Source organism: Harpia harpyja, chromosome 18 (assembly GCF_026419915.1).
Source record: "Harpia harpyja isolate bHarHar1 chromosome 18, bHarHar1 primary haplotype, whole genome shotgun sequence".
Lineage (NCBI taxonomy): Eukaryota > Metazoa > Chordata > Aves > Accipitriformes > Accipitridae > Harpia > Harpia harpyja.
Genome location: NC_068957.1, coordinates 13,098,120 through 13,114,838, shown reverse-complemented (window position 1 = coordinate 13,114,838; position 16,719 = coordinate 13,098,120). Strand labels below are relative to the sequence as shown.

At 51.8% G+C, this 16,719-nt stretch overlaps 1 long non-coding RNA gene across 1 annotated transcript; it reads right to left on the bottom strand.

The window, feature by feature from the left end:
• Positions 1 to 692: 692 nt before the first annotated feature.
• Positions 693 to 7,535, bottom strand: LOC128153954 (uncharacterized). Its single transcript, XR_008239172.1, has 2 exons — positions 6,206 to 7,535; positions 693 to 5,641 (listed from the first exon to the last, which is right to left on the bottom strand). It is a non-coding gene; the product is annotated as an uncharacterized LOC128153954 (long non-coding RNA).
• Between the last annotated feature and the right edge of the window lie 9,184 nt (positions 7,536 to 16,719).

The following is a 16,719-nucleotide window of genomic DNA, read 5'->3' as shown; positions in this document are numbered from 1 at the left end:
TTCGCGGCGCGGAGCCCCGGCACGCCCCGGGGCCGCCGCGCTGCACGCCCCGGCCCTCTGCGCAGGCAGGAGCGCAGGGCGGCCGGGCAGCCCCCCCCCCCTCCCCCCCGGCGGCCGGGAGCGCCCTGCGCGGGGAAGGCTGCGGAGGAGGGCGGCAGCCGCGCGGGGCCTGAGAGCAGCCCGCCGAGCAGGGCGAGGGGGCGGCACCGGCCGATGTCACCGCAGCTCGCCCCGAACGGGCGCCTGAGGCAGCGAGCGCCGCAGCGGGAGCGAGCGGGCTGCCGTCCGTTCTGCCCCCCGGGGTGTTGGCGTCCCGGAGAATTCTGCGAAGGAGCGGCCCTGGAGCTCCCGGGACTGCGGGAGAGGGAAGCTGCCCCGGAGCAGCGCCCGCACAGAGCCCAGAGCCTCTGCCGGGCTCCTGCGGGCAGACAAGGCTGGCTGCTCCGTTTTGCCGGCACAAATGGCGATGACTGCAGCTGCCGTCGCTCCCAGGCCTGGTGCCTCCAGGAGGGCTCTCCACAGCGGCCCAGAATTACCTGTGCACAGTTTTTAAGTATGCTGATTTCAGACAATCTAGGCATCTTAGAGAGGTCTCTTGTCTGGGAGTTCACACAGCCAGCTGCCGCTCGAGCCCCTAAAAAGCGAGGGTAGAACGGTCACGGTCTTTGGATAACCACCACATCATAGTCTAGTAACGGGTTTGTCTGTTTTAATTGAAAAGGAGAGGCTCGTAAGTACTTTCGATGCACAGATTTTTGGTTTTTGCTTCACGGCATGGCACGTCCATAGCTAACTTCACTATAAAATAACATCAAATTCTGAATTAAGCATCTCTCAACTGTAATTTTATCTAGGCAAAAAAAAGCTTTGTGCTAATTGGCTCTTCTTAGATACTGTAGGGATGAATGGCTGCCCTTCGGCTAGGAACACCGCAAGTTCCTAGTTATTTAAGTGCGGAACCTGAAAAACATTTGAAGAACAAACCCTGGAAAAGCATTTGAAAAAAACTGCTGTCTCTCGACCCAAATATTAAAATCAGAAGTGCACGTAATACCACCGTTATACCAGAATTACCTCTTGCCTCTGTCTTCTCCCCTAGCTGTGCAAACGGGACTGCTCTCTCTCCCAAAGCCTCAGCCTCCTGCGGGGACTCTGGGGAGCGTTTGCTGCAAGCGTTCGTTTCATTTACCGTTAGCCGGGTGTACTAGAATTGCTCTTTATTTGTGCGACACACACAATTATTCGGGGACCGCCAGGGCGTCTCTGGCTTCCAGAATAAAGCATCCCCTTCTTGAGATTGCATCTTAACGCTGCAGAAATTTGGCTAGGCCTGTAGGCAAGAGCTGGGTGCAGCAAAGACAGCGGGTGCCTTTCTTTTCTGATCTGAAGACAGGCCGCCTTCACCTAGGTACTGGAAAAGGTCCCAATAAGCGGAAGGCAAGAGGCAGAAGTGCCCAACAGCAGTCAGGAATAGCAGCTGAAGGGAACTGAGCAAACAGTCCATTCAAATAACTCATCCTTCTCCACCTCCACCATTAATTTTTGTTCCTAATTACCCTCAGTAATGTAGTGGATTTGCCATCTTGCAATCTCAGTTCTCCAGGTTGCCAGCTGTTCTACAGAAAACGTAGTCAGGCCACAGTTATGGATTTATGCACGCCGGCCGCCCTAACAGGGTCCAGCCCTAGGATCCTGCTGAAAATGCAATGTCCGAGTGAAGGTTTCCGATTCCTCTTTTATTAGTTCTCAGGTCACAGCTCGAGCTGCGTGCCTCCGGAGAGGGACCCCGACCCCAGATCGCACCCCTCAATTATACCCCTACCACCCAGCACCCAGTCCCCAAGTCTAATCACTTAATTCTGGTCAGCGGTCTCTTGATTTCTTACTGGTTTTCACTGTCGCCGGGCCAGCCTTCTTCTGAAGTTACTTCATTCTCTTGGAATTGTTTCCTTGGTCCTCATCTCCTTCATTCTGCTCGTATCTGCCGGATTCAGCTAGTTCTGTGTTAGCAGCATTAGTTTTATCAAAAAGTTTACTCTCAGTCAGCTCTCGCGGCCTAAGGCTTCAACTGCTTTAGCTTCTACTGCCAAGCTACTAACGCTAAACGAGACTGTTCAGAGAGAAGAATACAGTTAATTGCATTTCTTCTGTAACAGTCCTCCCTTTGTTTCTTTCAGGCATCCCTGCCCGTCTATGGTTGGTCTTGTATGAGGACTCTTCGATACCCTTGTACAGATTTCATAAGCATATTCTGTAAACAATTCCAAATGCAAGTAAAAACACAGCAGGCTACCGGAAGCATAGTAACCACAGCTAAAAGACTCTTTAGCAATGAACTAAATAAACCACTAAACCATGAGGATAATCGCCATCCAGAGAACAAGTTTTGTAACCAGGGATTCAATGGCTGTTCCTCGATCATTGATAGAGTCTTCAAGTTCTAAAGCAACCTCTTCTAAGGCCCTTTGTAGTCTGATGGTATATCGGCATGGTGGGGCCGGTCACTTACGGAATCATTCTTGAAATGGAACATCCTATTAGTTTTCCCTCTGCTGGTGGACTTTTCCGTGTGCTATCTAGTGCTTCTTCTAGTCTTTGGAGAGTTTGTTCTCAAGTTTCAATGAGGGAAGTTTCTGTGACGTTTCTAATTGTTCCCTGAGGTAACTTAGAAGTAATGTGTAAATAGGGCACCCCGCGGGCGACGTAACAACTGCCTGTCCAATTGGCTGGTAGTATTTTATAAGCTTTTCGGCCACAGGCAAAATAATGGCCTTGTAGGGCCCACAGTGGGGAGTGATGTCTACTTGTCAGTGCACTGGTGTGTAAGATTAAAATCCCATATCTTCCCAACGGAAGGTCAAAACCGTCTTTGTCTTCCGATATGTGAGTTCCACTTAGACTACGTTGTCCTTTACCTTTCCACCACTTGTAGCTCGTTCTGGTGTCATACGTTGGGATGCTACTGCAGTTGTTCCTCCGTGGCCTGAAGCTTATAGTTTCAAAAAATGGGGTTTGACCTTTACAGAAAGTGCGGGTGTTCTTAAACCGGTAACCATCTCTCCACTGGGTTATGAGGCATGAGCTGTTTCCTGCCGGGTAGGCACATTGGTCAGACTGGTTACGAGTGAAACAGAAAGTTCCTTCTGTGAGCATGGCGGTGGTATATTCCCAATCCTGCCATTTGGTCCGAGTTAAGAGAGTCTTATTCCAGAAAGGTGAATTGGAGGGGTTGTTTATAAGTATAGTTCTCTGTCGCTTTCAATTCAACTAAGGTCAAAGGATAATAACGGAATATTGGCGAGGAGGATTGTAAACACCCTCGAGTGACCTGCAGCTGGAGTGTAGAAAAATAAATAGATCATACTGATAGTCATTTATCCTTCTCTGCTGGACAAGTAGAACATCTGTGTTTAGCTAACACAGGCAGATGGCAGACTTAGAGGCACCCTATTGGACACGCTTGAAATTCCTGCCCTGCTACGCAGAAGGTCAAAGCACAGTGGTAAACTACACCTGCGCGAATCCCTGATAAACACGCAAAACCAGCAGGGTCGGCGATCCTCCGGCATGGACCGAGCTCAGCGGTGCCTGCGTCCCTGCTCGTGTGCCTCTGCCTGAGTGCTGCTTCGGGGATGCCCCGGCTGGCGAGGTAACAAAAATAAATTCACTCTTTGCATTTCATCCATGGGTTTGTGGTTGTTCCTCTGTTCTGCCTGCGCTGACTCACACAGCTGCTTTATCTGCCCGTTCATTATTTCTTTCAATTTCGCTGGATCCTTTGGTATGAGCTGGACAGTGGACTACAGCGATTTCCCTTGGAAGCTTAACAGCTTCCAACAGCATTTGGATTTCAGTTCCATGAGAAATATTTTTGCCCACCCAGGTACGGAACCCTTGTTCTTTCCATAGCATACCCGTTGCATGACACACTCCAAAGGCATATTTAAAGTCAGTATAAATAGCTACCTGCTGATTATGCCCCACCCAGGCTGCTCTTGCTCATGCAGTTAATTCAGCCCCTTGGGCGCCCACCGAGAGTTGGAGAGGTTCTGCTTCAAGTACCTCTAAGTTTCTCACCACTGCATAGCCGCGTGTCGTTTTCCATCCACACAGTATGACGATCCATTGGTGGAAAGGGTTAGATCCAAGTTCTCTAGAGGTTGATGCCGCAGATCTTCCTGTAGGCGGCTGGAGTGGAACACGACCTTAGCACAGTCATGATGCGGCTCACCGTCGGAGGGAGCGGGCAGTAAAGTTGCTGGATTCAAAACATTACGTCTTTTCAAAGTAACATTACCTGCATTTAAAATCGTTAATTCACAACGATGTGCTCTTTGTGGGGACAATGCTCGTGTAGCATGTTGCTTAAGAATCAGTTCCACTTCATGCGGGACATACACGGTTGTTGGGTGACCCAGGACTAACGGTCTGCTGCTTTCTATGGTAGTCACTGTTGCTGCTATCCCTCTAACACAGGAATTACTCCCTGCCGCTACAGGATCCAGTTGAGTCGAGTGGTAAGCCACAGGGCGGCGGTGCGGACCTAGCTTTTGAGTAAGGACTCTGCTGGCACAAATAGTTTAAAGGGCTTGGAGTAATCTAGCGATCCTAATGACGGAGCAGAAGCTAAAGCTCCTTTTATAGCTCGGAAAGCCTTTTCTCTCTTTGGACCCCACCGTCCAGGCTCCACTTCCTCTGCCTTGGTAGCTTCTGCCCATGGCTTACTTAACTCCCCTAGCCCTCATAGCCATAGTATCCTACTGCACCTAAAAATCCTCTCAATTACATCTTTGTTACCGGTCGAGGTATTTCTACAATAGCCTGGACCCGTTCTGGGTCTACTAACCTTTGTCCTTCTTTTAATACGAATCCTAAATATTTCACTTCCTGCTGACACAGCTGAAGCTTAGAAAGAGATGCACAGTGACATTTTTCTGCTAAAGCAGTACATAGACAAATAGTATCTTTCAAGCAATCTTCGTACGTCTTGCTGGCAACTAACGAATCATCTACATATTGTACAAGTATAGAACCTCCAGGTAATACAGCATCTTTCAAATTTTCTCCTTGCCACCCCAGCATGTGATCCTTAAAATAGCTGCAGATGTCAGAGGTGGCTTGCTCCACAAACACACTTGCTGCCAGTTCATTATTGAAATTCTGAAGAGTCATTCCCCCATACGTCAACAAAGCCTGTCGCAATCTTCCCCAGTAGTCGCTGGGGTGTTCCTCTGGCCTCTGTCTACATTCCTGTACTTTAGTTTGCTTTACTCTCATCTCCTCCAAAGCTCTAATCACGTTTATCAGATTTCTAACCACTGTTTGGCAATTATCTCTGTCTGTTTGATTATTCTAATGCCAACCGGGGTCAACCTGAGGCCAGGCAGTCCGATTTCCCCCTGCCTGTACTGTTAATTCCACATTCTTTTCAATTACCCTGTCCTTCTGTCTGGGTGGAACAATTCACTCAAAAATGACTTGGGGGATGGGAAATTAATTCTGGTGGAATCTTCTCTAAGATAATCACTGAAAGGATTTTTCACGCCATCCCTGGGATCCTGCAGGTTTTGAGGTTTCCTTGCACCGGACTCCCACGCTGCTGCTCGACGAGTTCCCCAGGTTGCCTCGGTCTAAAGTTACCCTAAGAAATACAAGAAAAAAGACGACCATAAATCCCTAGAGAAAGGAAACAAGAAAGCAGGGGAGTAAGAGGAGGAGAAAAAGAAAAGACAGAAAATCCATCTTGCTCTGACAGCAATTTTCTCCTGCCCTGTGGGAATAAAACTGCTCCTGACTGACTGGGCTATCAGAAAGCCCGGAGTGCTGCGAGACGTGGGGAAGAGGAGGTGTGGGAGCTGCAGGCGTTGATGCGACCGGCTCCGACAGCTGCTGCAATGCTGCCGGGAGGAAAGAGCCCCAGCAGCATAGCCTGGGCAGGGAGCGAGGGGAGAGCTCTGCTGCGGCAAGGCAGCCCAGCCCTGCCCCTCACAAGGCGGGTGCTCAGAGGCGGGAAAGGTGCTGGGGGCCTGCCCGTAACACATCCCACAGGGGAATTCAGACCGTGTCACCGGGAATGCATCACCTTTGTACGCAAATGGAGCCAGAAAGCTTACTTCTTGAGCAGACGCCCTGATCTGGAAACTTGGGGAAAGTTCTGATATGAGCTTTGTGCTCTGGGGCCCTGTCTGCTTTTTTTTAAACTTACTTTTAACTGTGGCCTCGCAGACTGGGGACTAGCTTTTGGTTAGCATCCTCCCTTGGAAATCTTCTCCTGCTGCATCTTCCAGAGGTGGCCAGAGGTGCACCTCCTCGCTGCCATGTCTTGCTCATGACAGTGGGGATTTCGGAGCTATGACCCAGAGAGCAGGACCCAGAGGAGCAAACCCGCCCCAGAGAAAGGGACCACCACACACGTACGTGAGGCAGCAGAGGAGCAGCAGAAGCAGCAGGGTGCCAGGGAGGATGTACGGGAGTGCCTGTGGGAAGTTCTCGTACAGGTGAGAACACACGTCGCTCAGATAGTCCGCCAGCCAGGACCAGCGGACGCCTGCGGAAGAGACGTGTCCTAGTGACTGCGAGGAAGTGATGGGAGAGGGATGTGAGCCAGGGCCCACCCTCCCAGGAGATCTTTGTGGGACAGGCAGTGGTCAGGGCTGCTCGCCTCGGGGGGTTTGCTGGTAGCAGACCCAGGGATGTTCAATCCCGGCTCCAACTTCACGCACCCGATGCTGCCAAAAAGAACCCCTCTGATCCCAGCAGCTCTTTTGAGTCTTGCAGTAAAACTCCCTACTGGGAAGAGCGGAGGGACACCAGAAACCCTCCTTTTTCTTAGATCCGAGTGTATTTTGAGGCAGGGCCAGGCCTTCTTCCCTGTGCTGGCGTGCAGCATCCAGCCCCTCTCACTACACACACACGCAGACGCACGCCTGCGCGCGCGCCACTTCCCTCGCTCTGGAGCCACCATAAGGAACTTCAGCCCCGGGACAAAGCCAGCGCCCTCTGTGCAAACCGGTTTTACTTGCGTGCACAGCAAGCGGAGGAGCGAGCCTGGTCGTGCAGCCACGTACACGGAGGACGAGAGGGTCATTTGGGGCAGCACAAAGAGCGTTCCCTGGTTGGGGCTGCTGGGTGCCTTGTCTGCTGCAGGCTGAGGCCAACAGGGTGGACAGGGAGCCCCCAAATCACGAGGGACAGTGTGCCCACCCCTCCGGCGCTGGAAAACGTCATCCTTCCCAAGGAACTGCCTGGAAAACTCCAGCCCCCTGGGCTGAAGTTCCTGCAGTGCTCTCCAGCCCAGGACTGCCCCGTAGGGCTAGCTGCCCACCCCTTTCTCCTCCACAGCAGGTAAGTCAAGTGGATGGGGATGAAGAGGCAGAAACCCATGGCTCTGCCGCTCAGAGGTGGCTGGGGTGGGCAGTCAGTGCTGCTCGGGGCAGGCTCCTCCCGGCAGTCCCTCTCCTGTGGCAGCTGTTGCGCACTTATGTGGGATCACCTGGCTGGAGTCTTCTGCATCATCCACATGGAGCTCCAGATCCACTTCCTCAGCCTCACACTGCCCAGCTGGGAGGTGGCCCTGGGCTTTGTTGAGGGAATTATGCCACTCTCAACAGGGCTTAGCCCTCGGTTCCTGCTCAGAGAAGACAAGTCGCCAATCAATCCACCGAGTAAATAAGTGGCATATTTATCTGACGTGCAGAGCAGCTCCAGCTGGGTGCCTCCAAAGAGGGACGCCCAACAAAGACGCCCCTGGGCAATTATACCCTTACAGTCCAAGTTCCTCGCTCCTCACGCAACAGTTCTGACCAGTAGTAGTATTAGGGTCTGGGGTCTTCCCGTTCTTCACTGGGTCCCTTCGTTGTCTCTAGGCGGGCTGTTTCTTCTCTTCTCTCTAAGGTTGCTGCGTCAGCTGACGACGGTACCGGCCTTCCTTGCTTCCTGATCTTCCAGCTCGAACCAGCGCTGGGGCCTTCTTTTACTTAACTAGGTAAAAGTTCAGTGTATCTGGATGCAAGTTCACAGCTTGCAGCCTAAGGCTTCAGCAAATTTAGCTACTAATGCTAAGCAAGTTATACGAAGCAAGTTCTGTGTAAGTAGTACACCAAATCGCGCGACAGGCTTGCAGTGACGGTAGAAGATCAGGGCAGTCAGCACCAGGAGCAGAAGACAGACAGCTATGAGGGCCATGTTTTGCAGCTGGGCATGGTGGGACCTGTGGCCCAGGCTTCGTCTGCAGGGTTCCCTGGAAAGCCTGTAAAATCAGATTAGGATGAGAAAATACTGGAGTAGGTCGGGGGCCTAGAAAAGTCCCGGGGTGCCCGACTGCATTCAGCACCAACAGACGTGCCCAGTAGGCTGGAGGATGCTGCTTGGACCGTCATCTCCCCTAGCCCTGCCCGGCTGACCAAGAAGGATCTGCAGAGCACTTTGGAGCATCCTTACCCAGCGGCTGAGGCAGCCTGGGAGGAGGAGTACCCATCGAGAGCAAGCCTCACGTCTTCTGGAGAGAGCGGGCTGGCGGGAGAGTACAGGCATACAGCGGGATGGGGGGCATGGCTTTGAAACGTGCTGCCCTGAGCACGTCCGGGAAGCAGGACGCCTTGGCTCCAGGCTCCTCTTGCACTCACGGGCTAGAAACAGGCTGGTAACAGTGGTGGGTAGGAGGCAAGGGGTACAGAGAGCAGAGAGAAGGCCTGCAATTAATCGTGGAACACATAGTAGGAGGGAGAAATGTGACAAGAGACACCTGACAGACAGAAAAGGGAAGTCTAGGTCTGTTCATTCCCTCTTGGTTACGTAGGGGGAAACCGAGGTGCAGGAGGTGGTGAGCCGCTTGGCCCTAGCTCCATGGCTGAGCTGGGAGTTAAGCTGTGCTTTCCCGAGTCCGCTTCGCTCCCCGTCGGCCACGGTCCCTGCTCAGGTGCTCTCTTCAGCATGCTGCTGCCCGTTTCTGTTATGTGCTGGCAGCTTTTTCCGAAAATGGTGCCCGTCTGCCCAGCTGCAACACCTGCATACATCTCCCACGTCTGGCTCAGGTGGGGGCTGCATACGGGGGGCTCTCCATCCAGCACAGGAGAAGCCAGATTCAGAAGCGGCCCTGGCCCGTGGCTCATCTGGCTGGGGCTCAGCATTGAAACACTTTGCACACTTTGGACTGCAAAATAATCTCAGCTTGGGCTATGCTGGAAAGGGAGGGCAGGGATGTGTTTTGTCTTCCTGGAGACACCAGATAGCTTCGTGATCACTGGATCCCCCAGCCCAGGCAATCCTAGCAGCCGAGCCACGAGAAAGAGTAAGATCCCCAGCGCCCGGGAGGATTCGGCCAGGCAGGCCCTGCCGCAGCAGGGCTCTTTGCGGGGTGGTGACCAGGCAGGGCATCCCCTGGCCGAGAGGCAGAGGGCTTTGTGCTGGTCCAGCCCTTCCCCTGCACAGAAACGTCTGCAGCTTGGGGGAGGCTGTGATGCATCTCAGGTCTGCATCGCGCTAGGAGGAAACGGCGCCTGGTCTCCATTCCCCACAAGATAAATGTCAAGAGGCGCTTCCAGTAACGGACACCAGAGCTTGGCAGGCTCTGACACGTCTGCCGGCCTGCCCACAGCCCCTTCCCAGTGCTTTCGCTCAGCACAGCCGCCCCTTCACTGCTTCCCGGGCGGCTGAAGAACATCCTGGAGCTGCTCAGGGCTGGTTGGTGGACGCTGCTCGGTCACCTGCAGAAGATTTGAGCCCCGTTTCCTCTTTGAAAATGATCCAGAGGGGACTCTGGTGCACACAGCTTTCTCTCTGACCTAAGCCTGTGTCACCGGACAAATGTGCCGCAACACGGCAGCCTGTTTCTGGAGGCAGGATGAGCCCGAGCATCCACTGGTACGGGCAGGGACCGTGTCCCTGCTTCACCAAGCAGAGCTGGGTACCAGCCCTGAGAGACAAGGCAGCCAGGACCATACGGAGCAGCCAGTCCTGTGTGGCTGGCTACACCTGCATCTGAGCCAGCTCCTGGGTGGGCCTGTGGTCCTCACCAACTTTGTGTTGCCAAAACCCCCTGCTCTTGACCAGTCCCTGTCAGCCCCTCACCCTGATGGGTATTTAAGCTTCAGCTGGTCAGGCCCAGCCTGGTCTGCAGTGGTAGCCATGGGCAGAGGGTGCAGGTGTCTGCCCTTCTCCAAGGGCATCAGCAAGGGGGACCGGGCCAGTTCCTCAGCGAGTGCGTGCAGGTCTCTGTCTACAGTCCAGCTGCTGTTTGGGGCTGAGCTGATGTCTCGGCTCTGTTCTCTCTGCCACCAGGCCCTTCACCATGCCCGGGATGCTCCTCTGCACTGCTGGTCCAGAGACTGCAGCCAGCTGTCCTTGTGCAGCATTGGCCACTGCGCTCAGGAGAGATGTAGTTGCCTTGGAGCTGAGGAAGGTTGCCTTGAGAAGGGCCCAAGGTGGCAGGTTTTGGCCTCCCAGGCTGAAGGCTACCCTGCCTCAGGCAGGCATGCTCCCCTTTGAGAAGCTTATGGCTCCAATTCCTCTCTTCAGGCCCCACTTGCCAGGCAGCCCCTCCTCACATCTGTGCCTGGTGATGGTCAGAATGCAATCAAGCCAAAGGGTGATTGCATCTCCTGCTTGGTGCTGTAATGTAATCACTGCCAGGGCCACTGCAAAGGCTCCTTGTACAGCAGCGTGGAGCCCGGCACTTGCATGAGGCTTTTTCAGCCCTCTGTCACTTGAGACACCAGCTTCTCATCTCCGCTGGGTGTGGGTTCCCAGGCAGGTCACGCCACCGGGCTGATCCGCAGCATGTGTCCCTGCTTCCTCCGGACACAGGCCGTGGAGGGGAGCGTCTGCGTGCACCACAGCCAGCCCAGTGCACCCGAGGGCGGGCAAGGAGCTGGGTGGCTCACAGCAGCCGTTCCTCGCACAACCACCCTGCCTCATGGCAGGGCCCTGGGGTCCCCACCACGACCCTCCCCTGGTGCTGCCGGCGGAGCTCTCCTCAGAGCTGCCCCAGGCCACACCTCGTAGGTGTGAGCAGAGACTACCTGACTCTGATGGGGTGCCGTGGGAATCCACAAGCCAATCGCTGGCTGTTGATGGGCTGGCCTGTTTGAGTTAATGCCTAGGCTGTGGTGATACTGGGACGTGATCTATTGTGTAAACTGAAAGCGCAACTAACATTTTCTGGTAAGTCTATTCAGCTACACGTGCCTGAAGAAACAGCATGGGGAGCCCAATTGTGTCTATTGACTGAAAAGAAACAAGAGGGGACTAGAATCTCAGAGGAAATTTTGGATGCTGTAATACCCCTGGCATAGGCCTCCAAGAAACCTGGATGAGACAAAAACGCTACTCCGGTAAAAGCTGAATTAAAATTGGGAGCTCAACCGGTAAGGAAAAAAACAGTATCCTATGAAGTTAAGAGGCCAGAGTGGGCTTAGAACCATTGATTCATACTTCTGTGCAGTATGGACTGCGGCGGGAATGTCAGTCAGAGTGTAACACCCCCATCTTAGCAGCTAAGGAACCTCGAACTCAAGAGTATCCGTTGGCACAAGACTTGGGAGAAAGTCACAGTTGACGTACACCCAGCTGTCCCAAATCCTTATACCTTGTTGTCGGCAATACCAGAAGATAGCGTGTATTTTACAGTGTTAGATCCAAAAGATGCCCCTTGGAAGAAGAAAGCCAGAAGATACTCGCCTTTGAGTGGGAGAGTCCTACCACAGGGAGGAAAATACAATTCTGCTGGACCGTGCTGCCACCAGGATTCAAGAATAGCCCGACACTGTTTGGTCACGTACTTGCCAAGGAATCAGAAAATTGGCCATTACTTTCCTACAGCATGTAGATGACTCCCTACTTGGGGCAAAGACTGAACAAGAATGTAAAATTGCAACTATAGAGTTGCTGAAATTTCTTGGGACTGGCTGGATATCGAGTATCTCAGAAAAAGGCTCAAATAATACAGACCACTGTAACTTACTTGGGACTTGAGCTATCTCAGGGAAAGAGGGAACTAGGCGCAGAAAGAAAAGCAGCTACTTGTCAAATACCTCCCCCGCCCCGGTCTAAGAGAGAACGACAAGGGTTCTTGGGAACGGCTGGAATGCTGTAGACTCTGGATACCAAATTTCAGCCCGACTGCCAAACCATTATACGTGGCTATGAAGGGGCCTGGAGAAACTTTGGAATGGACACCAGAGTGCCGGAAAGGATTCGAGTCCATTAAACCTGAACTAATGAGAGCCCCTGCTCTGGGTCTGCTGGACTTAAGCAAGCCCTTTACGTTATACGTGCACGAGAGGCAACACATAGCACTGGGAGTCCTGACTCAGACTCTGGGAGACTGGAAAAGACCAGTAGCTTACTTCTCCAAGCAGTGAGACAAAGCAAGCGAAGGATGGCCTGCATGTTTGAGAGCTGTGGTTGCAGTGGTGCTGTTAGTTAAAGCCCGGAAATTAACCTTGGGGCAGCCTTATCACAGTTTTTGTACCACATGCAGTGATAGCTGTACTTGAACAAAAGGGGGACCACTGGATCTCTCCTAGCAGGTTAGCCCAAGGTCAGCTGGTGCTGATCAAACAGGACGATGTCACTTTAAAAATGTCTTTGACCTTGAATCCTGCCACTTCTAATGCCCATAGACAAAAAGGGAGAGCTGGAACATGACTGCCTGCAGGTTATGGAGCAGGTATGCTCTAGCCGACCTGATTTGAAAGATGTAACAACATTAATCAAACCAGAAATTGAACTTTTTACAGGTGGAAGTAGCTTCACGGTGAATGGAGAACAGAAAGCTGGGTATGCCGTGATAACCCTACAAGAGGAAGCTGAAGCACGAGCATTGCCACCCCAATACCTCCGCTCAGAAAGCAGAAATGATAGCTCTAACTCGAGCTCTAGAGCTATCCAAAGATGAAAAGGTAAACATACACACAGACTCCAAATAGACATTGGGAGCGGTCCACGCACATGGAGCCATTTGGAAAGAGCGTGGACTGTTATCCTCTCAAGGAACCCCTATCAAATACGGACCAGAGATTTTAAAACGGCTGCAAGCTGTTCTCGGACCAAAAGAAGTTGCAACTGTACATTGCAAAGCTCACCAGAAAGGGCAAACCAAGATAGTCAAAGGACATCGAAAGGCAGATGGAACGGCTAAAAGAGTTGCAGAAAGGGCATCACTGACTGGGGCATTGATCCCACCAAGAGAAGTTCAATGGGAACCTCCGGAATATTCTGAAGAAGAGGATCGGCTTGCCAAATATTTGGAATGTACCAAATCAGAGGAAGGTTGGTGGGCAACTAAAGACGGGCAGGTATTGAGCACCACCCCAGCGGTAAGAGAAATACTGAGGAAAACCCACAATGCATCCCATATGGGAGCAGATGCTTTGGTTGCGAGCGTTAAAAGATATGCTGTAGGAACAAAAATGCAAAAATTAGCCGATATAATTGTACGACAAGGTCAGCGGTATTGCAAGAATAATCCAAAAATTCAAAGAAAGCCTCCTTTCGGAGAAGCAAGACAAGGCCGAACCCCGGGGGAATACTGGCAAATAGATTTTTCTGAATTACCAAAATGTAATCAGTTTAAGTATCTTTTGGTTTTGGCAGACACTTTTTCTGGGTGGCCTGAAGCCTTCCCGCGCCATACCAACAAATCTAGAGAAGGAGTTAGAATCTTGCTCAAAGAAGCAATTCCGAGATTCAGCATTCCACAAAGGATGTCATCAGACAGCGGGCCTCACTTTATAGCTGAAGTAGTTCGGGGGTCGCCAAGTTCCTACAAATACAACAGGATCTACATACACCTTAGAGACACCAATCAAGTGGGAAGGTAAAAAGGATGAATTGGACCCTAAAGAGACAAATCTCAAAGTTGTGTCAGGAAACACTGTATTGGCTTTGTGTGGCAAGGTTTTGGTAGCGGGGGGGGTTACAGGGGTGGCTTCTGTAAGAAGCTGCTGGAAGCTTCCCCTGTGTTCCAGAGAGCGCCCATACCAGACGGCTCTAAGACGGACCCGCCGCCGGCCAAGGCCGAGCCAATCAGCGATAGTGGTAACGCCTCTGTGATAACATTTTTAAGAAGGAAAAAAAGTTGGGACGGAGGAAAACGGCAGCCGGAGAGAGGAGTGAGAACATGTAAGAGAAACAACCCTGCGGACACCAAGGTCAGTGAAGAAGGAGGGGGAGGAGGTGCTCCAGGCGCCGGAGCAGAGATTCCCCTGCAGCCTGTGGTGAAGACCATGGTGAGGCAGGCTGTCCCCCTGCAGTCCATGGAGGTCCACGGTGGAGCAGATATCCACCTGCAGCCCGGGGAGGACCCCACGCCGGAGCAGGTGGGTTCCTGAAGGAGGCTGTGACCCCATGGGAACCCCGCGCTGGAGCAGGCTCCTGGCAGGACCTGCGTATCTGTGGAGAGAGGAGCCCACGGAACAGGTTTTCTGGCAGGACTTCTGACCCCGTGGGGGACCCACGCTGGAGCAGTCTGTGCCTGAAGGACTGCACACCGTGGAAAGGACCCATGCTGGAGCAGTTCATGAAGAACTGCAGCCCGTGGGAAGGACCCACGTTGGAGAAGTTCGTGGAGGACTGTCTCCCGTGGGTGGGACCCCACGCTGGAGCAGGGGAAGAGTGTGACGAGTCCTCCCCCCTGAGGAGGATGAAGCGGCAGAAAATAACGTGTGATGAACTGACCGTAAACCGCATCCCCATCCCCCTGTGCCGCTGGGGGGTTGGTAGAGAATCCGGGAGTGAAGTTGTGCCCAGGAAGAAGGAAGGGGTGGAGGGAAGGTGTTCTGAGATTTGGTTTTACTTCTCATTACCCTACTCCGGTTGATTTGTAATAAATTGAGTTAATTTTCCCCAAGCTGAGTCTGTATTGCCCGTGACGGTAATTGGTGAGTGATCTCCCCTGTCCTTATCTCGACCCACAAGCTCTTTGTTATATTTTCTCTCCCCTGTCCAGCTGAGGAGGGGGAGTGATAGAACGGCTTTGGTGGGCACCTGGCGTCCAGCCAGCGTTAACCCATCACAAACACAAATGAAGTGGGTAGATGTCCTACCTACAGCATTAATGAGAATTCGGATCACTCCTAGAGTAAGAGGAGGAGTGAGTCCTTTTGAAATTCTGTATGGGAAACCATATCCTGTAAACTGGATGACAGGAAAAGGGGACCAAATGCACCTGAAGGGAGAGGAAACGGTTATCAATTATTATCCTTGTCGCAGACTTTTATCTTCCTTGCACGGGTACCCTAACCAGCGAGCTCCTTCACCTTTAGACTCGCCGGTGCACAAATTTTAACCCGCAGATGAAGTTTACATCCGTACCTAGAAAGATGAGCCTTTGAAAGAAAGGCGGAAAGGACCTTACCTGGTGCTACTTATTACTTACACCGCTGTGAAAGTAAAGGGCACAGATTCGTGGGTACACTATACCTGCGTGAAGAAAGCTCTGCAGAAGGAATGGATCTCTGTAAAGGTGGGACCACCGAAGCTGAAGCTCTCTCGATCCCAGTGAACTGTGGCTGGGACTCTGAACAAGTCATATATTGAGTTAGACTGTATACAAGGCCTAGTAACATTGTATTGCATTTTGATAACTATTTTCATACCTTTGTGAATGTAAATTATGTAGACAGACAGATTTCTTTAAGAAAAAAACATGAAGGAACTAAGGGGGGGGGGGTAATACTCCTCTGTTGCCTATGGATAAAGTTAAAAGATGCCAGGGTGTTCTGTGGGGAACCAGGAAATCCACAGGAGCAGAACTGGCATTTTACTTTGATGCAAAAACCAAGATAAATGGCAAACAAGTCCAATTGTTGGATCTGTACTCATTTCCCCCATTTAAGTTTACGGGTAAAAAGGTTATTGAGCCATGTAACAATTGCTTTAATAGCTTTTGCATGTATTTACGCACTAATATCTTGTGTTGTTAAAGGCTGTTCTACTATTGGATCTAAGGTTTATGGGAAAATAACTTGAGGTGAGACCGATATAAGAGAAACCACACTGAGGTTCCTCTTTTACAGTCTCAAACACTGGGCGGGGGGGGGGGGGGGGGGGGGGGTAGCCGTGTTTGAGTTAATGCCTAGGCTGCGATGATACTGCTTAATTTAGGGTTAAACGTGATGCACTGTCCTTTAAGGAGGAGCATTGCTCAACAGTTTCACTATGCAGGCCTGATTACTTAGTAAGGTATGATACAAACGACTATGCCCTTGAAGAAGAACTAAGAGACTGATAAAAAGGGAACATGCTGCCCCAGAAGGCGCCAAAGGCCAGATGATTGCCAAAGAAACATGAAGTCAGAAATACTGCAGGAACTAAGGGAAAGGTAAAGGCAGCAGGAGGAGATCACGACCGCCGCCTCAATTCAAGACTGGAAAGACTTGCTCTTGCCACCCCCCGCCACCTGCAAGGGCCATGCTTCCTAATTTACATAGCAAGCAAGGCTCATTGAAATATAACTGACCAATAGTAGGTGAGATGGTGACTACCAATGTGCCAATAAACGTAAATTTAGGCGGGTTTTTACTAATCATGTAACAGGATAAATACATTGTAGTTCTTTGGTGTGGTGCGCTAGCTTTGTGGAATGATCACCTCGCACCCACCTTTGCGCAAACATGAAAATAAGGATCTCGGCTCTGCGTGTAAGATTGGCTTATTGTGCACCGGGTATCGAACCCCGCTTATGGGACAACAGGCACACCTACCCTGCCCATCCCGCTG